This window comes from Ambystoma mexicanum, chromosome 5p, assembly GCF_040938575.1.
Source record: "Ambystoma mexicanum isolate Mex_15411 chromosome 5p, UKY_AmexF1_1, whole genome shotgun sequence".
NCBI lineage: Eukaryota > Metazoa > Chordata > Amphibia > Caudata > Ambystomatidae > Ambystoma > Ambystoma mexicanum.
In genome coordinates, this window is record NC_090930.1 from 617,856,015 (window position 1) to 617,882,212 (window position 26,198).

Below are 26,198 nucleotides of genomic sequence, written 5' to 3' on the forward strand. Positions count from 1 at the left end.
GGGGATATTTCACTTCTGTGATGTGCTTCAGTTTTTGGAAGCCCTGGCCTCCATTTAGAGATATTTAGTGTGCCTTTAGGTTGGGTTGCTGAGATTAAAAGTGCACAGGTTTTAGCTATTTTAGATTTTTCCTTTTCAGGTTGGACTTTACAATTTAGATTTAATTAGGACATGGACTGTTTAAGTTAGCAGTGAAATGGGCAAGTAATCGTACACATGTTTTGACACTTCCTTTTCAGTTTGGACTATAGATTTCCGTATTGGTTGATAGTGAGGACATTAACTTCCGAAATTGGTGTAGCATTGTGCAAGATATGGTCCATGTTTTGTTAACCGTTTCGCTTGCAGGGTGATGTTTTTGGAAGAATATTTAATTTGAATTCGAATTGCAAATGCATAGTTCTAATATCATAGTTAAAAAGTGAAAGATGTCTTCATATGTTTGGTGAACTGTGAACATTTTTGAAATTGTGATGCCTTGTTCTGGTGTGAATGGTCATTTGTGAGGTGTGGTTGTGTGTGGCTTGTTGCATTGGAGCTGTTGAAGTTGTGAAGTGGAGTGGACTCCTGCACAGTTGTGCAGCTGCTTCTGAGGGGTTTGGGCACCCGAAGTGCTTGGAAGGATTACTCTTGTATAGTGAGGTGTCCAAACCTGGAGTCTGTTGGGTGCTCTCTTAAGGGGTGTAGTATGTCTGTTGTTGTGTGGAGTTTAGGAGCTCTAATGATAGTGAAGAGTGTGTGTGGGTATGCCGGGCATAGGTACAGGATGGTGTTGTTTGAGTCATTTGGTTTTGGGGCTGAACGCCTGAACTCATTTAGATACTTGATGGAGTATCCTTTCTTTAGACGGTGGTGTCTCTCCCTACTTGGTAGAAAAGGGAAGAGGCATTGTCTCTCATTACGAGTTTGGCGGTAACCCGGCGATACTTCCGGCGGGTTGCTGATGAACTCCTAAGACTGTTTTCACTGCCTGATATCCCAGTGCGACCAGGACATTACAATTGCTAATGTGAAAACCATGCCTGCAGGATTCGGTGCCCCCAGCAGGAGAGACTTGCCGGGAGCAACTGCCCCTGCTGCCAGGGATAGTTGTAGTCTGGTGGTCTGGAATGTGTGCCGGTATGTTGCTAATGGCACCCTTTTTTCCGGACCACCAGACTTGAGAGCCGTTGTGTTGTGCAGTTTTGTCCCACTAGGTGAGGACAGTTGCAGGTTTAGTTTGGGTGCATTGTTGAGAGGTCTTGTGCTGGAGGTTGAGGGATGTACTTGTGCTGGGATTTTGTATGTATGTCTCTTGCTTCATGGGTGCTGTCTTGTGTTGTTGAAGGGAGAGATGTGTTGTATCTTTCTTTCCCTGTACTTTGCCCAGCATGCATGGAATGCTTTGAGTGACTAACATGGAATGCTGTGTGAGAGAATGTTATTTTATCAATGGTTCTGTGAATTTGAGTTGAGAAGATGGGTTGACTGAGAGAGGATGCCGGTGGATGTTCTGTCCCTACGTACATACCTTTGAAAGTGAGAGCCCCCCAAAAAGACAGTTAAACTCTTCAATGAGAGGCAATAATGGACACACCCCAGCAGGGAATGAGACCAAGACCAAGTGCAGGTGTGATATAAAAGGCTTTATCTAAATCAACATAGGGCATGCAAAGGACTCTGCAAACTCAGAGAGCGCTCTGTCTGACAATAGCAAAGACAGTCATATTTATTACAGAAATACATCATGGATTAGGTAATCGTGGGTATTGGGTGTTGAAGACTAGCTACTAAGTACAATGTAAGTGAGGCGATCCGTGATTGGTGGAGATCCATGTGGTGGCATTGTTGGGTGCTTGGGTCAGCTGGGCTCATTGGGTGGATCATCAGGTCACAAACTTTCCATGTGGATACATTGCTGTTGCACTAACGTTTTTGCCCTTGTGGCTATGCATTCACATTCATCACTAATATATAGAGTTTTGGATGACATCACATCATTCACAGTTCTTCATTTCGTTGCGGGGACACGTGGGGAAAGCTAGCATAGGGCGTGAGGTAGAACGAGGTGGTGTATACGTACAAATTATAATGTTACCTTTATAATTAGACTGATGTGCATTCTCAAGAGTAAAAAACTCAATAGGTGGGATGTGTTACTTTAAACGGCTGGCATATGTTGTTAACACTTAAAATCATATCATACATTGGTATTTTGCACATTGCCTTGTGAATTTTGCAATGACCTTTGGTCGGTAACAAAAGGTTTGAATATGCCTATGTTGGACAACTTTGCATGTAGGTATCTGGGGTGGGCAAGGGTCGTTCCTTTTAAATATAAACATCCATTTTAATATGAGCAATCAACATTATGAGTTTTGAGCCTCCTTGCAAATGGCTTAGCAGCAGGGGTAAAACTGAGTGGCACACGAGTTCAACATTCAGGTCTAACACTTCAAGACGGGGAGCCGGGTAGGGGAATAGGCGCAACATATATCATGTGTTTGGGGTTTGCTGGGGATCAAGACATGTTTGATAGGGACAGCTTTGTTTTCTCCCAGACCTCAACTTGAGCTCTGGTCACCGTCAGGGCAATGATGTACTGCGGAAGGTAAATGATACAGTGTTTGTTCTGTTACTTGTTCGTGCCTAGTTGCTCGTGCGAACAGGCCTTCAGTGGAGCCGCCATGGGGATGAGGCTGCGGGAAGTGCAAGCTCGCTGTGCACGATCAAATGGGGGAGAGCTGCAGTTCTGCAGGCTGCTTCTCCTGCAGAGACCTGAATTAGTGTGTTCAAAATGGAGTCTACTACAAGGTCGCATGCTGCATCCTGGGCCCAGGCACATGGGTGGCGTCGACGAGTCATAAGCCTCAGGTAGGAGAGGGGTGTAGGGGAGGGGGGTCTAAAAGACCTTTTCTCCCATACATTTCCGCCCGCTCGTTACTTAAGTAACGAATATTGTAACTCACCCAACCTTCTTCGTTCCTTTTCATCGGCTACAGCTTTGTCCCACACTGGTGTTCCTTCTATTGGCATCCAGGCATACCCCCCAGAGATTTTGGTCCCCTCTGGCATATTCATCGGGGGTGCAGGTCATGTATATACACCCCCCACCCCCTCCAAGTCTACCCATACCTCCTTATACCATTGTCGTTCCAGGGGCTCCCTTATTGTGGTGTGGTACAATCTATCCTCTATATCCCCGTCATAGTACAATGCTACCATTCTATATTTGGGTTCAGGCTCCTCACCTGTTTGTACCTGTACCTCCTGTGTACCCTGCGCTGCTCCTCTAGCATTGCCTATTGTCACCATCATCATTGCACCATTAGGTACAGCGTTTGCGCAGCATCGAAGACCTAGCTGGCACACACAAAAAATCAAGAGAAAAAACAGCATTTTAACAGTCAGTCCAAGCCAAGAGGGTACCCATGAAAAAATGTTGTTGAACCAAGAGCTTGGTTCTGCACCGCCTTCCTTCTTCATCCACTCGCCAAGGTTGTGCACTGCTGTGATAACGTGAGACAGTGTTCCATTGTCCGTGTCCGCAGAAGGCACGAACGTGCAACACGCACTTCCGATTTTTCGCCAAACACCTCCATCCATCGCCGTTAACAGGTCTAAGACATACCTGTTTTGCATTGTCATTAGCGAAGGGCCCTTAGCTCCACCTCGATCACGTTGAACCCTTCTTCAGTGTCGTTGGCCAGTTGGATCTGCTCCCAGCGTGTGATTTGAAGCCAAATTTGCATTGGCTCGCGCTTGGATACTGGGGACGAGGGAGGCAAAAAATGTTTCAGCAGAGTTAAAGAGCCGGAACCTGCCTGGGATTTGCACCAAAAGTTCTGAGGATGCTTTTGATATGTAGTTGGATGACCTCTGTTTTCTTGATATCAGGCTTTGCATGTTGTCCGTGGAAAGGGCATATACTAGTGGCTCATCTGTTGGTTGTGTGTGTTCTGGGATTTGGACGGCTTGCAGTCCTTTTCCCCCATTGATATGACTCTCCGGAATCACCATCAGCGCGGGATGCAGCGTTGCCAAAGAACACATGGCCTTCCAGGATTGTGGAAGGTGCAAGCATGCTTGTTTACCGCAGACCCAGTAAGTATCCATCAGAGCGGCTGTCCCTTTCTTCATATCTGGAATGATGAGTGTTTTGTTACAGTTCTTGTTTGTGCCCATGTTAGTTTTCCTTCACTGCGGAAGCAAAGTTCATATGTGATCTCTTTTTGTAGTTTCAAGGGTTTTTCCAGGGCTGTGACCCAGGTGATCTTGGTGATGTGCTCGGCCCATACTGGTACGCATGTTTTCTCAACCAATTGCAGTTTTTCTGCTGCCAACCCCCGTAGTGCTTCTGCTTTGCATGTCACTTGTTCTCCCATCCATTTATTCTCAGAGAACAGTGTCACTTTAATCACCAAAAATGGTTCCTTTAGGCATATCACCCCTTTAGGTCTTGAGTAGCACGTTTCTTCTTTCTGCAGCATTTCAAAAGAGACTGTGTGTGCCTGGAAGGTGTTCTTTATTCTACATAAGGTGAGATGAAGGAGACAGTGGGCGTCAGCAAGAGGCAATTCTTGGGGTAGGAGCACCTTAGGGGTACCAGAGGTGTGGTGTATCAGAGAGCATACATAACAGCTCTCGTTGGTTGTTTGTTTGGCAGTGGAACTCATGTCGGCGTACCATTTATTTGACTGATGCAGGTGCCTGGGGTCTTCTATTGTGTCTAGCCCCAGCCCGGAGTACTCGTCATATTTTCTCCTCCCAACCTCCCTCCTTCTCCTATTGCTTATGGGGTGTACGTTCTCATGCTCTAAAGTACGTTTTATTAGAGTTGTCTCTCCCACCCCCCCTTTTCCCACTCGTCATACAGGGCAAGGAATCTTTCAGTAGTTTCTGCACTACCTTCTTTTATGCTTGTGGGGGATCATACCATATGGATGTTTAAAATGTTTGTGTGACAACAGTGTTGGTGACATCATGTAACCAAGAAAAAACAGAAGGATTTCGATCATTTAACTCATAAATAGTGAATTCAGAGGCGTTGGGTGCAGCAATTGGACATGGGGTTATTGGCTTATTGTCTGTATTATTCAAGTGTTGTGCGCTATTATGGTGGGTATAAACCCCCATATGAGCTGGAAGCCCTCCCATATGAGATAGGTCCCTTGTTTGATCATGCTTGTCCCGTTGATCATGCTTGTTCCATTCCCTTCCCCCTCATTTATATCAATAGATATAAATGTAACTGCCCAGTATAACACTAGGCCAAACATCAGTGTGAAAAATATTACTGCGCATACAAACAGGCCACATTCATATGAATATCTGCGCAAGTCTAAATTTACATTCTCGTTTCTATCTGCTCTAACAACGTTTGTGGAGGGGGCCTCGTCTGTTGCCATGGTTTCTCTTATATGGTGAAACATAAATGTGCATTAAACATTCCAAAACATCCATATATATTTACTTTAGCATTTTCATTTGTCAATTTGGGAGAGACGGATAGAGGTAGAAGGGGAGAGAGAGAAGAGAGAGAGAGAAGAGGGAGAAAAAAAAAACATTTCAACAGTTTTATTATCAACATCATGTACATCACAGTAGTAGTTGTTTTAATATTTCTCATTCTTTTTATATCCGTACTGGCAAGAAAATGAACCTCTTTTTTAAAATGTATTTTTATTATCACGTCTGTGTTTCCTCGTCTCCCACATTTCCCTCTTGTTCTTGCATAATACTATTGTAAGCCTTTTGCACGTCTGTTAAATGTATCTAATATCTCAGGCCCTTTACCTTAACTGCTGTCGGTGTGCAATACACTACTCAGTACGGGCCATGAAATCTTGGAGCATTCCACCTACGATAGATACTCCTCACGTACACCATCTCCCCTGGCATCAGCTGACCTGTTGGGCTATCTCCTGCAGGCATTGTTGTTTCACTTGATTCCTTGCGTGTGAATATGGGTGCTAATTGCCTTGCAATTATACAGGCAGCTTTTGTGAGCTTTGTCAAGTATTCATTGAATTCTTCCCCTAGTACTAAAGCACTTCTGTGGGCATCTGAATGTCTGCAGAGTGGGGAATTTGCAGTATACCTGCGCCTTCGTGTTACTATTTCATGGGGGGACAGGTGGTGGTCCTTGCTGGGTTGATTTCTCAACTCAAACAAGGCCAGAGGCAGCCTGTACACCCAATTTTTCTTGACTGTACAACACAACTTTGACAACCTCCGCTTAAGGAGGCTGTTGATCTTCTCTGCCACGCCATTACTTTGTGGGTGATAAATAGTGCACAGTTTATGTTTGATTCCTAACAGGGAAGTAACTTTCTTGAACAGGTCATTGACAAAATACGTGCCGTTATCAGAACGAATTATGTCACAAATTCCCCAGCGCGGAAATACTTCCTGCACTAAAAGCTTTGCAGCGCACTTCGCATCGGGGTGGGTGCACGGCCCATCCTCTACCCATCTCGAAAATGGAAAGACCACCACTATCATGTAGCGTGACCCATTGCACCTTTCTCCCATGTCTGCGTAATCAATATGCAGCTCCCCAAAGGGACCTGTTGGCTTCAGCAATGTCCCCCGCAATGTTCTCAATGTCATCCCTGAATTGTATATTTGACAAGTTGTACATTCCATTGCAAGTTTTGAGAGTTGTTCCTGCAATCCTGGGATAAACTAATTTTCTTGTATGTCTGAAGCAAGGTGTTGTTTTGCATTGTGGGCTTGGAAGTGGAGCTGTTTGAACACTATATCTAGTAGCTTGTGGGCATGACTACTTTATCTGTGTTGTTCTGGCACCAGAGGAGGTCCGTGGATGACTGGCTGCACCCTTTTTTCTCCCACAGCTCCTTCTCCTCATCTAGCGCCCCGTTTTGTAGTTCTAAAATTTGAGATATGGGCTTTGAGTTATACCCGTCTGGGCGTGCTTCATCCATACTTTTCTGTATCAAGTACTCACCTGCTACTTTTTTGTCAAGTATGACGGTTCCTTCGCGGCAGCGTCTGCTGCCACGTTTCCCAAAGAGATGACATCAGTATTGTTTGTACGGGCCTGGCATTTTACTATGGCTACAACTGTGGGTTCCTTTAGTGCCTCTATCAACTCTTTAAGTAACTCCGCGTGTTGCACAGGGGACCCATCTGCTTTGTTAAATCCTCTTCTCCCCCATCTGGCCAACCCCCCGTGTACTGTAGTAGTCATGTAGGCTGAATCAGTGTAGACTGTAACCGCACACCACCTGGCTGCATGTAAGGCTTCAATGAGTGCTACTAGCTCTGCTGCCTGTACTGAGTAATGGGCCGGTAATCTTTGCTGGACGGCACTTCATACTCATCTTCCTCTAATCTCACGACAGCTATTCCCACATGCTTTTCTCCTGTTTCTGAGTTTATTGATGCTGACCCATCTACTAAGTATACTTCCCCTTCAATCAGTGCATTTTCATTTACTGTGGGTGTGTCCCCATCCTCTCCCCTGTATGTGGCACAATCATGTGTTTGCATGTCCTCCACTGTGCAGGCTTCTGTGAGAAATGTGGCAGGGTTCACTGTTTTGCATCTCACTATGTGTATATTGGGGCTGGACAGAATAACTTCATATGCTGTGGCTCTTTGAGTCGTTAATGTGCTTTTTGATATTTCTAATATGGCGAACAATGAATGTTCCACGAACAGTGTCAAGGAACACCCCATCACGATTGTTGCACTTTTTTCTATCGCGAACGCCGCGGCTGCGAGAGATTGCTCGTAGGCGATGTGTCCTTGCATCACTGCATCCAATGTTCCACTGTAATAGGCCAATGGATTGTGCCCCAGAGATGTTTTTTGTGTCAAGACTGCCACCATGAGTGTCCCGTTGCAATGTGAAAATAAATAAAACTTGCGTTCATAATCAGGGTTTGCGAGTACTGGTGCTGATGAGATTAGCTTTTTGAGTGTGATGAAGGCTTCATCTATTTCTGCTGTCCATTGTATTTCTGTGTTTTCTCTTTGCGCCTCTTTGAGGCCCTGTAGTAATGGCTGTGTGTATCCTGCATAATCTGATATCCAGGCTCAACAGTAATTACACATTCTGAGGAATTTCTGCATCTCTTTTACTGTTTTTGGTTTGCTTACTGCTTTGATGGCAGCTACCCTGTCTTGTATGATTTGTTTACCATCCTTTGAGATCAGTTGTCCCAAGTACAGCACTTCTTGTTGGCAGTATTGTCATTTTTCTTTGTCTGCTTTGTAACCTTTGTGGGCCAACAATGTCAAAAGGGTAATAGAATTTTTCCTGCACTCATCCTCATTTTTCCCACAAATCAGCAAATCATCCACGTACTGAATAATTGTGCTTTCTGTGGCAATATTTCCTAGATCTTCGTGCAAAATACTACTGAATATACTTGGTCTTTCGCAGTATCCCTGGGGTAATCTACAATGTTCGTATCTTTTTCCTCCCAACGTAAATGCTGTTCAATATCGGGACTCCTCATCTAGTTGTACTGAGAAGAATGCGTTCTTCAAATCCACTACTGTGAAATAGAATGCATCTTTTGGTATTCTGCACAGAATTGATGCAGGGTTAGGAACTAATGGGAATTCCTTCTGTATGACGTCATTAAGTGGGCGTAAATCTTGGATCATCCTCCGAGCCCCGCCTTTTGCTTTCTTGATGGGGTAAATGCAGGTGTTGCATGGTGAATTGTATGGCATATTATTATACCCTGTGCTAACAGTGTGGTAATTGTTTCTTTTATCCCTTCCTCTGCTTCTCGGGATAAGGGGTACTGCTTTACTCTGGGTAGTAATACTCCATGTTTAATCTTTATCTTGACTGGTGTTACCTCATGCAACCGGTTGTCCACAGGTCGACCGGCACTGATTGCATGTCATTGTCGAAAAATTAAGGTGGTGCTCCTACCACTGCCATCAGCTGCACTAGTACCTGTCTTGTCTGTATCATGATATCACAGGTGATTGCTATTTCCATTATTGTCTCCCCATCACTGTCTGAATCTGTGAAGAGGTTTTCATCTGACACATCTCTCGATGCAATGTTAGCGTTTACGCACAATACTGTGCGCCACTGGCAGCCATGTATGTCCATTCCAATAACCGCTATCCTTTGCGCTAATACATGTACTGCATGCAAATCTAATGACATCACTGTTCCTGGCACTATCTCTGGGCATGCTATAGGACGGAAAACAAACTCTGCAGGTACTCTCCATTCCTTGCGTTTCAACTCTGGTACCATTCGTGCCAGCGTTTTCAACCCTTGAATGAATATCTCTGGGTCCACTGGTATGCCGTGTATTTCTGGCGCTGTTGCTCGTGTATGTACTACCAATATGACCCGCAATGGGCAGATCCCCGGGGTCGAGCAAACTATTCCCCTTTTAGTAAATGAGCTTGCTGAGGGGGTGCCTCCCCAGCAAGTTGATTGGGGATTGTTCATAGTACAGCAGGGGAGGTCGTACCATTTTGCCCCCACTGTTACATCTAAATCTTCTGTGTAAGGAACTTCGACCACCGCCCCAGAGAACCCCTGCGCCTCCAATGTACGGTTAGATAGCGGAAACCTGCCTTCTCGGCATGACTTCTCAGCTCCCGAATCTACCTTAAAAATGAATTGTTCTCTATCTCCGCCCCCACCAATGGTTCCTCTGCTGTATTGAGGGTCGTTGATAGTACTGGATAGTACTGGACACGCAAGTGCCCTCTGTGTGCTGTCCTATGCTGGATGCCTTGTGGTGGCCCCATGGTCGAAAACATTTCCCGATACCATGGCTACACCCCCAAAGGGTGCAGGTGCACCGTTTGCAGTTGTGGCAAAAGTGTTGCCCTGTGTCTGTGTCATGTGCTCTCTGCATTGTGGGTGTTGCTGAACATTATGCATTTGTGCCCTATGTTCCTCTGGGCACCTCTCGTCTTGCTGTCCTCTTCCCCCTCCACCGCCCATTGGTAGCCCATATGGGCTTCTTGGGTGGGGGTGGCCATACTGCTGTCCATTCTGATAAGTATGAATTGGTCTGCTCCCACACTCCCATGAGAAATGCCCCCACCTCCTGCAATTCCAACAATTCCCTTGTCCCCCTCTTGGGCCTGGACCTCCGTACCCGCCATTCCCTCCGTACCCCGGACCACCGCCTCTGTTCCCTCTGTACCGACTTCTTCCTCCTCGGGCGCTCCACACTTACCACTGCGGTCCTCCATAATGCTCCTGTCTGTTCCACTGTGATTGCCCATTTCCTGCCCAATTGGATGTCATTCTCCCTTGTATTGCAACTGACCCCTCCTCCTCCTCTACTTCTCTATATGTGGGGAGTGCAGCTACAGCTGCTGCGACCTTCACCAGTTTCGTTTGTATCAATTTCACCTTGTCTGCCACCTTTTCTGTGCTATCTCCTTCTCTCTCTCTCCTTGATTCTTTTCCAGTGGTGTACTATTATGCTTTGTATTTCTGGCCAGCCTTTTGCTTCTATTCCTGCTATTTTGTCGAGTGCTTTCTGAGCTTCTTTTGGGAGCCCTCTCTTTATTATAAAGTAAAACAAAGATGTTGATTGATCCCAGGCCTTACCTATTTCCGCTCTCCACATCTCCTGCACCCGTAAAATGAAACCCATGGCATCTTCCCATCATTCATCTTACACTGCATTACTGACTGCAAGTCTGGTGTATCTGGGAAGGTGTCTCTCAAGGCATCCCATATTCTCACGCATACTGTATTGAACGAGGCACCATCGTGTCAGTCACAATCTAGTGTTATTCCTGGGAATCCGACCTTTGCCCAGACCCTGTCAGCTTGATCACCCACTGCGGATACCAACAAACTTTTAACATCACCAAGAGCAAGTGGAACTCCTGCTATGTGTTTCTCGAAAGCATTTACTTGCTCCTCCTGACAGCGAGGGTAACAATTTCAACAAGTTGGCCTTATCCATTTGAGCCCAGGGTATATCATTTGGCCTCCCTCCTCCTCTGTGTATCAAGGGCAGCTGTAACCTACTCTTTGTTCCTTTCCCGATACTCATCTTTGATCCCTTCTTTCCCAATGCTGCCATTCGTCCCACGCTACTCCTTAATCTCCCATTCCATTCTTCCTCCATAGCCCTTCCCAGAGGTGTTTCATCTAACCTCACTGGCACCCTTCCTGCTCACGAATCCTATTCTTCTTCCTTCTAGCTCATCTTCCTCTATGTCACACCACAATTCTTCTACTCCTCCACTGGCCATCCCTTCTTCCCCTGTGTTTCCCTTGGGCGTGTGTTGTTCTAGCTCTATTATTCGGGTTGGCTCTTCCTGTATTAGGAATAGTATCTTCCCCTTCTTCCACCCTTCTTCTATGTATCTGTCAGGTGTCTGTATCCTCAGTGTTGGCCCTATTCGGGAAGTGCCCAATCCACTTTGTTCACACATATCTCGTAGTCTTGACAACTCACTTCGGGCCATTGATAGTCTGGAGTCTAAATCTTCTGTAAATTGTTCAATGTCTACTGTGGGCGTACTCACCTGTCCACTTGTTCTAGGGCAATCATAAGGTGGGGACGCGGTAGGTTGAGGTGTAACTACAGGAGTAGGTGTAGACACATACACTGGGTCACTGTATCCTTCCGCGGGCACTGGTTTATTCAAAAGGGGACACAACTGTGTTACCTCTACTGTCCCTTCCTTTCCATCACCCTTCTCTCTGCTACTTTCTGTTGCCAGGGGAGAGGTAGTCTGTTCTTGTGCTGTTTCTTTTCTTTTGACTGGGGGCACCGCTTCAAATAGCCTCCATAAATCTAATATGTCCTTCTATTATGCAACTGTTTTCCTTTGTACTTCATAAGCAGGCAAGTGGCCACCATGTCCAACACGCTTTTGTCAAATGACCCTCCTTGGGGCCATACTTGTGGTAGCCCTTCCCATTTTAATTCAGTGACCCACTGGTCATGGTATTTTGTTATGCGTTCTGCCTAGCCTGGTACATTTTTTCAAATATGGGCCAGGGGTGTTTCAGCCCCCATACTGTTCCCCCATCTTTCACCCACTTGTGCCACCCCCTGTTGGTCAGGGTACCTTGCGTGCACACTCCTAGTGGTGGCGATTCTTAAATACTAATATATCCCTGTTATGGCCTGTATACCAGATCCCAAAAGGTCACACTTACAATGACCACTTTTCACCGAAACTCGATGCAACCAATTTATCACTTTGTCACAACATTGTAGTCACAAAAAGGCATAACATATTCAATACATGACGTCAATTTGACAAATGTTTTACTTACAACATATAACATATACCTCCCTTTGCTTCCTTTACTGCCCCTTATACAGTTGGTCCCGTTTATTCTAGCCCGTCACACCCTTTAGCCCTTAAATTGTCAGAATATCCCCTCATAGTTTGTTAGAGAAAAGAAAAGAAAGCGTTTTCTAAATTATACTCCGGGTCTTCTACTCAACTGAGACTCTTACTCATATTTGTTCTTGTTTCACTTATTCCCAGTACTAGTCAAGATAGCACTATGGAGCGCTGCCTTCTACCCCCTAGCAGAGCTATGTTCCCATCTTCCTTTTTCACCTTGTAATCTCCTTAACTTATCCTAATGGCCACATACAAGAGAGAGAGAGTGATAAAGAGAGAGAGAGAGAGAGAGAGAGAGAGAGAGAGAGAGAGAGAGAGAGAGAAAGAGAGAGAGCGAGAGAGAGAGAGAGAGAAAGCGAGAGAGAGAGAGATTTGAAAGCAGCAATTAGTTTACCCTTAAAAAAGAGGCCCTTTTTAACTTAGCCTGACCTCGTACACCCTTATTTACATCCGACTCCTTTTAATGTCGCTCGCACTCAATACTCACATACCCATCTTGATCCGAGACCCTCTGGACCCGGTCCGTCCAGGCAGCGCTGCCCCACGCTCAATGGCCGCCGCTGGCTCTGGTGTGCGCTGTGGCCGGGGACGTCTGATGCCAAAAAGGGACAAAGAGAACGCAATTGCGTTGGGGTCACCACTTGAAAGTGAGAGTCCCCCAAAAAGACTGTTAAACTCTTTAATGAGAGGCAATAATGGACACACCCCAGCAGGGAATGAGACCAAGACCAAGTGCAGGTGAGATATAAAAGATTTTATCTAAATCAATATAGGGCATGCAAAAGACTCTGCAAACTCCGAGAGCGCTCAGTCTGGCAATAGCAAAGACAGTCATATTTATTATTACAGAAATACATCATGGATTAGGTAAGCTATAGGGGACACATAATCGTGGGGATTGAGTGTTGAAGACGAGCTACTATGTACAATGTAGGTGCAGCGATCCATGATTGGTGGAGATCCATGTAGTGGCATCGTTGGGTGCTTGGGTCAGCTGGGTTCATCGGGGTGGAGTATCAGGTCGCAAGCTTTCCAGGTGGATACATTGCGGTTGCACTAATGTTTTGCCCTTGTGACCACTCATTCACATTCATCGCTGAATTCTATGTCAGTTTAGCCTATAAATCCTACAACTCATTAATCTAATACCATACAAGAGACAGAGAGAAACAGTATATAACTCTGGGCATCCTCAATACATCATCATAAAATTGCTGATACAAAGGACCCAGTATCATGAGTCCAGGTGTCTTATCAGGGGGCATGGGTTAGGGCACCTTCATCACTTTAGTTTGTTAGATGTAGTAGGAGAAGCTTTACAATATGTTAGTACAAGGGTGAATGACTACCTCCATGGTCAGTCGAGGGTGGGGTGAACCGATTTACCATTGGGTCAGAGGGGCACATGACTGGCACCTCAAAAGGCGGCGGGCTGCGGAGCTGTGTTGCTCATAATTCTTTGTGGCTTGGGAATGGTGGCACGGGGTGATTTTATGGTGGCATCAGGTGTCAGGAGGCATGGGGGCAGGTCAATACTTGGTGTGGACTAAACAGGAATGCGGGGAGGTGTAACTGTATTATTCTAACATCAGAGAACGAGGGACCTTCAAGCCTCAGCCGGGCCTTGGAAGGAGGAAGGTGGGAGTTGAATACGCAGCTCTCTAGGAGGAAGGGGGTGGGGGACTTGTAGTTTCTCACGGGTCTACATTTATCACGTACCATGCACATCATTATAGAGATGGAAAACTGAGGCATGTCAGTACAATTGCATGTTTACATGTATGCACTCATCTATGGATATATCATGGGCAGTATTTATCTTACGCTTCTTCGTGGTTCATGAGTACTGTGTTTATAGAATCAATAAAAGAGCTTTGGTTGACATCACATCATTCACAGTTCTTCATTTCGTTGCGGGGACACGTGGGGAAACCTAGCATAGGGCGTGAGGTAGAACAAGGTTGGTGTATACGTACAAATTACAAAGTTACCTTTATAATTGGACTGATGTGCATTTTCAAGGGTAAAAAACAATTACTCAACAGGTGGGATGTGTTACTTTAAACAGCTGGCATGCGTTGTTAACACTTAAAATCATATCATGCACATTGCCTTGTAAATATTGCAATGACCTTTGGTCGGTAACAATAGGTTTGAATATGCATATGTTGGACAACTTTGCATGTAGGTATCTGGGGTGGGCAAGGGTCGTTCCTTTTAAATATAAACCTCCATTTTAATATGAGCAATCAACATTATGAGTTTTGAGTCTCCTTGCAAATGGCTTAGCGGCAGGGGTAAGACTGAGTGGCACACAAGTTCAACATTCAGGTCTAACACTTCAAGCCGGGGAGCCGGGTAGGGTATTAGGCGCAACATATATCATGAGTTTGGGTGTTTGCTGGAGGTCAAGGCATGTTTGATAGGGACAGCTTTCTTTTCTCCCAGACCTCAACTTGAGCTCCGGTCACCGTCAGGGCAATGATGTACTGTGGAAGGTAAATGATACAGTGTTTGTTCTGTTACTTGTTTGCGCCTAGTTGCTCGTGGGAACAGGCCTTCAGTGGAGCCGCCATGGGGAGGAGGCTGGGGGGAAGGGGTCACTGTGCACGATCAAATGGGGGAGAGCTGCAGTTCTGCAGGCTGCTTCTCCTGCGGAGACCTGAATTAGTGGGTTCATAGACATAATTTTGAATACAAAATATTCGAAAGTCAAAAAGTCGAAAAAAAAACGTCGAAAAAAATGTCGAATTTTTTTTTAATGACGTTTTTTTCGAAATGGGGGGTTCCCCCCCAACCACCCTTTTTTTTATTTTTACCTATTTTTTTCACAGAAACTAGAGCCAAAAAAAAAATATTGGAAAAAAAAACAATTCGACATTTTTTTTTCCGACATTTTTGATTCGACTTTTTTTACTTTCGAAATTATGTTTTTGAAATTATGACTGGACATCGAATTAGTGTATTACAAAATGGAGTCTATATCATACTACAAGGTGAGCCGTGCAGTCTCATGCGTCGGCCAGCAGCCATCCTGCATCCCGGGCCCAGGCACATGGGAGGCTGTCGACGAGTCATAAGCCTCATGTAGGAGAGGGGTGCAGGGGAGGGGGGTCTAAAAGACCTTTCCTCCCATACACCTTGTACCTGGAGCTGAAACACAGTAAAGATGTTTCCTGTGCCCACAATGGTGTCAGTGGCGTGCTTGGCCAGGAACCCAACTTAACACACTGTTTCTACACATTAGCTCGGGAGGATAGCTCAGGGGCAATGTGCTCATCTTGGAAGCAGGACGACATGGAGCACCACAGGTTTGATCCCCGGGTCCGCTCTTAGAAACATCTGGGTATTAAGCGCGTTATAAATAACCTTTCATGTCATATCATATCATTATGCATTGGAATGGAAAGATGGCAAATTCTTCATGTTGTAAAGAATAACATTTTATGTTTTTGCCAACTTCCCATTCCATGGCTGAAACACATTTTATGGAGTCAATGACAATCACTATGCTTTTAAAGTTGCCAAATGGGGCCACCCTGGTGATGGTCTATGTGTTTCAAAGGCCAGAGATCATAAGGGAGTTAAACTGGACCCTGCCAAAATCTCAGACTGTGTTTTGGATAAATAACCACTGATGGAAGTGAGCGGGAACAATCCATAGCAGTGTTCCACTACTTTTATTTTTATCGGTTTACCATTCCTCTACTTTTTGCAGCCATATTCACCATTCTTGTCCCTGTAAAAGCGTAAAGTTGTAATCAGAGCCTTAGTTACTAGTCACTTAGACCATTGCAATGCCTCAGTTGCAACACTTGTCACATGTTTTTGTGCTATTCCCTGCTTTATATGGAATAACAACCAATTTATATTCATTCATATTACATTTAACAATTGTATAGGTTTGTAGGCGTTTTCGCATGGTATACGCATTTTGCCATGGATGGAGTTCTGCCCCATACATGGACGTCATAGCGCGTTCTCTCTCTCGCTCATCACATTGAATTGCAATCTATACTTTTTCCTTGGATTATAAAACCAGAAATTGTTTTATATTCAGGAGACTTCTTGGCCACATCCGAGTGGATTTTCTCTTGCATGCTCTGCTTGATTTTCCAGTTCAGAAAGGCATTATTGTAAAAGATTAAAATGTACATAGCTTCCACGAGTCGGTGTCAAGGAAAATGGCAATGATATGTGAGTATTATAATGACATCAGACATGGTAATGCCCCATACATCATAGACCAAATAGATCATCCTTCATTTCTAAACTCAACACGCAGAATGCATATGCTATACTAATCAATTCAATATATTTTCAAGGTTGAATTCCAAACCTTGTGGTGAGTAACATGCATCTAAATAATATATCAGTGGAATTACAGGGAGGTTATTTCCGCTTGGTTCATATTTTCCATATATAGATCAGATCAGTTCCAGCTCTGTTTTCTATGCATACACTGACAGTATTATTATTATTATTATTATTATTATTATTATTATTATTATTATTATTATTATTATTCATTTTATTATTATTATTATTAGTATTATTATTAGTATTAATAACCATAACAATAATAACAATACCTTTTATAGTGATTTTCCTCTCTCAAATAGGCACAAATATTTAACTCAGAATGATTATTTATTGTAGTTATTTTAATTAGTCGGGATATTACTGTAATACAATGTCAAAATAAAAGGCTCAAGGGCATAACAAGTGTTTGGGGAGTTGGGAAAAGAGGAAGTGGGGTAAATGTAAGAGTGGAATGTGTGTGGAACCACACTCATGCAACCTGAATAATTAAAAACACAAATGTTCTATTCTATTCAACATTGCATTTCTTAGTTAACTATTGCATACACTATGGTCTTGTTCAGCTGGCTTTATGCATACAGGTTTTGGAAGGTTTGTATAAAAACATTACATTTTCAGGGCATTTCAAAATTGAGGAAGTGTGAGGGATGAGATGGACCCTGTCTTACTTTAAATCTGTGACCTACATAATTAAAAAGATACCTGTAGATAGTGCTCCATGCAATGCTTCATAGATTAAGTCATCAAGCCATGAATATTATTTTCTTTGTCAACTTCACTACGTTTCTCTCAAGTTTTGAGTTTGTTTTTTGTGATCAAACAAAAAATGTAATGTTGCATACACAGTATATAGGATAAAATTGAATTACCACTCATCAATTGAAATCCTATGCAGCTATTGCAGTTCAGGTGAGCAGATGTTATTTATACCACAGAGTCACATATTACATGTTTGGATATGTTTAAAGCACAACAATAATTTGGTTTCAAGCCCCATAAATCACAGATAGGATGCCATAATTAATCATGTGCTGAATTATTTCTCTGAGCACTGAATTTGTGTGAACATTTGATAGATTTGAATGGTAGATTGGGGATAAACTCCTGCCACCTAATGCTGATGAAATGTGGTTGCACGAGGTCATATCTGTTCCTATCAGAAGAGCAAGCAAAGTGTACCATTAATCGAATAGGTCAGACCTTTCCCACCAGGGATGCTCAGAGAAAGAAAAGAGTTTAAATGATAAACAGCTTGAATTGGCTGTTTCTTTAATATACAAACCAAAATAAACTCTTTGCAGCTGACAAATAATTGCATTTTTTTTTAAAAGACATATTTTTATTTTCTGCTGCAAACTCATTTTTATAAATTGTAACACACGCATCTTAGATATTTCAAGGCACATATTCATCTAGTAAGGGACTGGCGCCCAGGGGTTGGTTAAATACTGCACTACTGCCAAAGGTTTGTCACTGGCTTCATAAAAAATGTTATCACCTCAAGAGGTGATATTGTAGTGGCAATGGCGCAATACAAAAACAAAAAAAAAAACTTAAAGGCTCAGAAGGCTGGAGTGGATAGGATTTACTGGGAGGAGCTCCTGGAGGCAGCAGCAGACAAGAATACTAAGAACATTTGGGCGATGGTTATAGAAGGGCCAAAACATGACTGCACAACTATCACCTTGTTAACTTGTATCTCAGAACCACCAAAATGTCAAACATGTCTCTTCCCTATTTTCCTCAATAATAGATGCAGCTAATCAGTCTGCATCAGTTAGGGCTTTGCAAGTGAGCATTTGAGTGAGACCCATTTAACTGATTTTCCTGCTGCAGGAAGTTGACAATGATGACCAGGAGCAGAAACGGAACCCTTGTCCTAGCCCAAACAATGTACCAATGGATCTGTTTGGGGACCAGGTAGGCCTGTGGGCTCTTCTTTTAACGATGGGAATTAATGTGATTATCAGAACGAGTACAATTCCCAGAACCTGGCAATTGGCCTTGATTCACCTGATGCATAATAATGGTGATGGGGGAAGCCTGTGGCATATAGGCTGATTTCCTTCTTAGATAAATATTTTAACATTTTTGGCAGAGCGTTGCTTGTGAGACTAGAAGAATGGGTTCATTCTAACTCGTCTCATATCCGGCTAGGGTTTCATTCAGGTTTTAGAACATGTGAGAAAGCTCTCAATGGATAGCTGATTCTTTCCTATTCCGTTTATAAAAAACAAACACTGATATATAAGAACTTTATGGACCACACCATGGCCTTTGATAAGGTCCACAGAACAAGACTTTGGCGTGTGTCCAGGTCTCTAAACTGCCCACCGGAAGTATCAAAAGGTACATATGATACTTCACCAAGATAACCAAGCCTGTGTTAAAAGTGGGAATAAGGGGCACAATACCCCAATTTTTCCAAGTGCGTTCTGGAGTGTGATAGGGCTGATTCATCTCCCCTCCAACCCCCTACACGGAGATCGCTTTAAATTTAAATGGTCTCCAGGAAGGATTGCTAGAAATGTCTATTGATGTCCCAAAAATTGGGACTATAACCCCCCCTGTCCTTGCTTATGCCAACAACACAGTTCTGTTAGCCTGCACGCAGAGGACATTACAAACACGTTATACTACACTTATTACTACGTGTACCACTTTAATGAGTCATTTAGACTTGCAAGAGAAGTACAAGCTTTCATCCAAAGAGTAGCAACGAGAACGTTATCCCACGAGTTTGGGAGTTCGACTATCTGGGCATATGTTTCTCAGCCGACTTGTCTTGGGGCAAACATATCGGCTGACAATCTGCTAGAATAAAACAGGCCCTTGGAAAAGTGATGCGATTTATGAAGAACTGTAGAGCGCAACTGCGGGGCATGGTTATAAAGTTATATAACCTCAAAGTTAATTATATAGCAAAATATAGGGCAACACTGTGATATGGTACAAGGAAGACTTCTTTCATTGTATGTTCTTTTGGCCATCTTGAAAGGACATTAGAGCTAGAAGACTAAAACTGATTCTGCGTGAAATAACCTTTGCTCACTGTCTCCTAGTTTTAGTATACTAGTGGAAATCAGACTCAATGAGAACGTGCTGGTTATTACTTTTAAACCAGAGGCAGGTTTCAAAAAGAAGGACATGGTAACCTAATTAGGTGGTACATTGAGGCTAATAATTTTTATGATATCATTCTCTGCCATTGCATTTTTATATGTATTCATTATTTGTATTAAATACCACATGCTTTTTGTCGTATCTATATATATAAGTAAAACGTGGTGTGTGGGTTTGTGGGTTTGTGGCAAAGTGGTGTTCCTTATACAATTCCACATTGTTTTACCAATCTGCACCAATATGTGCATAGTTACCTGTTAGGACTCTCTGGACAATATTTGCTACATGACATGTGGAAACACCACCCCTTTCCTCAGATTTCAGCATGAGTCAAAATTTGTTTGTGGGTTTGTGGTTTGTTGAAGCGTTGTTCCACATAAAATTACACACTGTTTCACCAATCAATAGCACATGTTGCATAGTTACCTGTTAGGATGCTCAAGGCTTTACTGGCTACATGACATTTGGACACTCCACCCAGTTCCCCCAATCACCAAAGTGAGGTTCCGATTGCCCAGACCCCTAAGGAGGGTCTTGCTTAGCAGGATCCCCTCCCTAGCCTTAACGTGGATGGCTTCCCTCTGGGGAGAGGGACAAATTGTCCAGATTCGTCAAATATGACTCATTAGAGCCCACAGAGGAAGATCTGCTTTTCATGCACAGAGACAATATTTCAACCATTCAACATGAGAAAGGGAAAAGGCATAAAATGTATGGTTTGACCACTATCAGGGTCTCTACAACAAATCGAGAAATGTCTTCCTGACTGACTCTTCCTTATTGCTTCAGAAAGGGTCAGACTCAACTGAAGATAGAACTTTCACAATCACTAAAATCTGAGCAGTGCTATGCTTGCAAGAGGGTGGTAAGGCGCCAGGGCACGACAAATTCACATTGATGTTTTCAATGCAGCACCTGTAATTTGGGTCCCAATCTTGAACCAACTTAAAAATTACATTCCGAATGGCTACCTTGAATGCTATGAAGTTCACAAATCAATGGAAATAATCAGAAGGTAGTACATGTCCCACTTCTATTGAGGTAGATGAGACCCTAGGACATTGTGTTTCCTGTGCCCGATTTAAAGAGTTCTCAGAATCTCTTGCTTAACACCAATCTTAAAGTGATATAATATCTGCACACTACATGATGCCAAGGTGATCAGCAGGTCAACGTACAATAATAGCCTGGTATAATTTCTGGCTAAGTATATACATTTGTCCTGGTTTAGAAGACGTACTAGGGCCAGGCTTACCACACGTAACCCTTTGGAAACAAGGTATATGGAGCAAGAACAATAACATAACTTCAATGAAACTGAACCCTTGTTGATATTATTGCATAGCATGCTTTGTATGTATTATAGTATTTTGTAAAATTAAGTAATCGATTTGGACGTATCTATGCATTGTCACTTTAGTGTTTTAACTGAATTCACCAGATTATTGCATATCAATTAAAAGATATGAACCCAAAAGGAACAAGGGTAGGAAGAAACTGAGTTCATAAATAGTCCAATGTGGTCCACCTAAAATAGAAGCATCAACTGTTTGGTGATGAACTGCAATGGGGATTTTACATTGGCAATTGTTTGTGTTAAGTAGGTTTTAATACATCTTTTTTAGCATGGACTTGTATTCTACCTTTTAGCTAACAGGGTATCTCAGAATCAGGCAGAGTGTGTTTGATTGAGTGGATGTATTCCATCCTCAGTTATGACCCATTGTAATGAGGGTGAAAGGTGAGATCATATGTTTTAGCAAGTAAAGCCAAGCATTTCTAATATTAAATAGCCATACCGACAGGAAAGTACATTGTAAAAGCAGCAAAGAGTTCATTCATTCATTCATTCATTCATTCATTCATTCATTCATTCAAGTAAAGAGGACATTGCTGATAGAAATCTGTGTGGTTTCAGGAAAGATACAAGGAAAGATACACGTCATCTGATGGCATTTTCTTGGATGTTGTGACAAGGTGCCAGAAGCAGGAGTCTGACACAGAGGTGGCATGGATCAAAGTGACCATTATTTATAAGAAAAGAAAACCTAACTAGTCCTAAAAGCAGCTTTTGCTGGGAGAGCCATCATATACCTGGTGCGTAAACACATGGATAATTTTGCAGTAGAAATTGATACAGTTTACTATGGAAAATATGGTGGTATTGTTGTCTATGGGGTTGAGCTTTAGGGGTCTTCAGAAGTCTGTCAGTCAAGTCACTATATGTGAAAGCATCTCTTGGAAGAAACGGTTGTATTTAACCAAAGTCTTTCCATCGGTAGCCCTTTTCTGCATATCTCAGATTTTAAGAAACAGGAGTGAAGAGTAATGGACAATCTAGCTAAATATGCAATGAAGAGAAAAGTCACTCATACTGGAGCTGGCAGAACTCGCATGGCACAAACATTTCTCTCAAACGTCCATCTTACCATACGGCAAGAATGTGTTGAAGAGCCTCACAAAAATTGATTTCAGTCATATTTCAGATCCAGATTAGCACAAGACAGATCATTGTGGGCCACTATTACAAACATTTTAAAAAGCACAAGGGGCAATATTAAGGCAGAAGATGGAGGAGGAGTTTGCCCGTCTGGGTCACATACGTTGAGCTGACATATTTGTGGCAGGGGAATGCCATCAAAAAATACCTGTGGACACTAGCCAACCCACAGATCAGATGCCTCTTTGTTCTTGCTCAAGCTCACAATCTGTCTCTGGCTTCCATCACTAACGAACGGAAGGATAAGTCAACCCAAATTGGCATTTATGCCCGGCAGAGAGGGAAGATCTGCCTCATTTTTTTCTGGTATGCGCTGACTATGACTCTTTGTGGGACCTCCTTAAGGAGAGAAGGACTCCTGGACAACCCAATTGCAGCCCTGTCATTTCTCTTGGGGGATCTGGATGCCAATATCAGCAAGGCATCTTCATTTTTTTTTAATTTATGGATCTTCGAGTCTTAGGGCAGAGAGGTTTAACGGTCTGAGTGTCTAAAGCCTTTGAGATACAAGGATCATTGGGCTGCAAGCGAAGTGACTAAAATATATCGAATTTGGCCATCCCTCGCTCTCCCCACGGTGATGTGTGACTTGAGGGCTTCCTGTTTTATGAGTGTTCAACGTATCCTGAAGCATTGATTTTAATGTGTGTGTTTGATGCATTGTTTTTACAGCATTTTGCTGTTTAACATGTGTTTTTATGGCCTTCGTTTTTATTGCGTGAAATTTACTATGCTGTAATGAAAGGCTCAATGAGCCGAAAGTGTAAATAAAACCAATCCCTATTTTGAATAAACGGATGCCCTACCTTCCAAATCATTCTCTAACATCTAATCAGGAAAGCTGATACTTATTCAATTTTATCTGAAAGAAAGACAAAGTGGGTGTTTGATCACAGTGCAAGCCGCAAGCCAATGGAATTCCCTTCCAACAACTTTATGCAGAGAGCCCAAATTACTGATCTTTCAGCAGCACTTAAAAACGTTTCTATTTAATCTTCCTTAAGTCCCAGCATATATACTAGACTGTCAAAATGTCATCCTTTCAATAGTGCCAAGATATCTTTGGGGGACTGTTGCACGCAATCAAAGTCTCCCTTGAGTAACATACTGATTTTAATATAAATTATAATGCTTCATTTCAAATCAATCCGGTTACTAGGCTGCAGCTAGTAAATGTTTCTCAGGATGTCATAATTATAAAGGAACATTGAGGGATTCATGGAAAAGGTAGTCCTGAAGTCTTCAACAAGTTCTTTATCTCCAAAGAGACGGCTTCCATCATCAAGAGGACCACTATGCATTTAGTCAGCTGTCATACATACTGACCAATCTTAAAAGTTCACTGTGTTGATGAAGTGTATGTTTGAGACTTGTCACTGGTCTAGATGGATGCATTTCATGGTCTTATCACTTTTTCCACCTCTTAAACCTTATCCACCACAGTGCTTTACAATGCCATGTATATCGAATACATAGAGCTCCATCCCAATCCACAAGAAATAAGTGTAAATTCCTTTCCAATTAAATGGAACCTGAACTGTTTAATATTCTATGGGATGATAAAGTATGTTTTAATGTCTTATTTGTTTATCTTACAAATCAGTGTACTCTCCTTTCTAACAGACTAGCTCCGGTGTATAGTGTTAGCCCAACAAACAATCCTGTTAGTGATTCTTGTCAAAATTGAAAGTTGCTAAATCGACCCTCATTAGAGCAGAAAGATCATGGTAAAATCACAAAATTCTTTAGGTACAGTTAAACATGCTCATTATGAAAGAGCTATTTTACAGGACAAAAAAGTGTATCTCCATAACCTAATTTCAAAATCTAATAATACCCCAAGGAAATGCTTTTTGATGATCCATTCATGTCTTAATACAGAGGCATCTTTCACAACTCATGATCCTTCCTTGAAGCTCTAAATAGGCTTTTTCAACAAAAATGTAGACATTCAACCAAATATTACAGATAAGCCTTAAGGGATTCGCTCATTTAATTCCCTCACTGGTTTATCATAGTATCCAGAGATACTGTCTCATCCTCCACCCAGCTCAGTCCCCCACCCAGTTTTACTTGTCATTTGTTTCTTTGTCAGGTGTGTTCTCTTGTTAATGGAATTGTATGCTACAATTTAGATGGAGGATGCTTTACATGCAATGTCAATCAAATTTTTTGCATCTGCCATTGCAGAAGCTACCACAGTGTACATCAACAAAACTCTTTGGGAATCGACTTTGCAAGACATAATTAAGCTTTTGTATTTTGTAGCATTTTTTGAAGGAATCCTTGTTGGATCTCTCAATTCAGAGCAATGATCATGCAGTTGCTTGTCATCCATGACCATCAAAGTAAATAGTTTTTTTTCTCAACTCCGACACACTGCATATTGTCATATACTTTTTTATTATCATAAATTCGGCTTCTGCCCCAAACAGGACACTGGAGCAGGCATAACAATGGTTTGTAAAGCCTGCTGCCGATGCCATTCACTTACTTTGCTGATCATGTCAGATATTTTGACAGCATGTGATACAGTGGGTTATAACATCCTATTGTCTATGATTTCAGGCACATGTGGAGTCACAGAGAATTACCTAAGAAGATGTTGCTCATTGTTAATGCCCAGTGATGAAAATTGGACCATTTACTTTTTTAAAGGCTGAAATCAATTGTTATGTACAACAGTGCCAGGATCACTATTTGATATATTTAATACGTTTGGCGTGTCATTTAATTCTAATGCTTATGACCCTCAGGTGCCCCTCATTATAGATGGCCCTAATGAGAATATCACTTATGTGCTTAGTTGTTTAGCTTAGAGTACACTCTGGATGCTTAAAAATGGATTCCAGTTGAACCACACAGAGATGCTGGTAATCATGCCATGCTCCAAACACAAGCAGGTCGAGGTCATTTCCAAATGCCCCCACCATTTCTGTGTGTTATGCTTTCAAAGTAAAAAATGTAGGCTTCCATGGACAAGCCGATCACTACCTAACTTTCCCTTTAAATGACCCAGTGAAAACTGCATTGTTTAAACTCTGTATGCTGCAGAACATTCTCCTGTTGAAAAGAATGATCATGCATTGATAGTGGAGGCATTTGTCTATTTTAAAACTGACTGTTGCAATATCCTCCATTTCCGTATTTTTTAGTTTCAATATCACATATGCATAGAGTTCAAAATGTGGATTCCCATCTCATTTTCCACAAAGCAATATCTGAATATATCACTCTGTTTCATCATTCACTCCATTGGCTCCAGGGGCATTGTCTGTTGAATCATTAACCATGCTATTCTGCATGGTTTTTAAAGAGCTATGAGATAGAAAGCCCACAATATGCATTGGTACTAAGCCCTGCAAGCCGAACGCTCGGCAACTACAATGCTGCTTCGCCTCCGTAGGACTTAGTTGAAATCTTGTGGTGGTCACAGATGTGTGATAGCAGGTGCTCGATTGTGGAATGCCTTGCTTCTAGAATTACAAAAAATAAATGATAAACCTAAGAAATCTTTTTTTTATAATCATACTTTATCCATTCATGTATGTATGTGCCTTGAACCAGTTAGGTCTGGCTGTGGCATGTTGTAAATTCCAACGCATTACTTTGCTCAGCAGAATGTTTCTTTCATACATTCTTTGGCACAGTAGCGTATTGCCCTTGCTTTTTCTCTCACAGCGGGAATCCCAAGGGTTTCTACAAATGCAGCTTGGATTGCCAAGTTCTACCATAATGTACACACATCTCTTAATTTACTCACTGTTGGATGTGTAGCTTGATTATTGTAAAAAGTTAATTGTAACTGTCCAACGTATTTACCATTATGAACAGGAGCCTTGCTAAAGGCCCTAAGCACACCCCGCCTCTCTTTCCAAAGAGACAACTGGATATATGTTCAATGATTAGTGGAAAGATAAGAATGAAG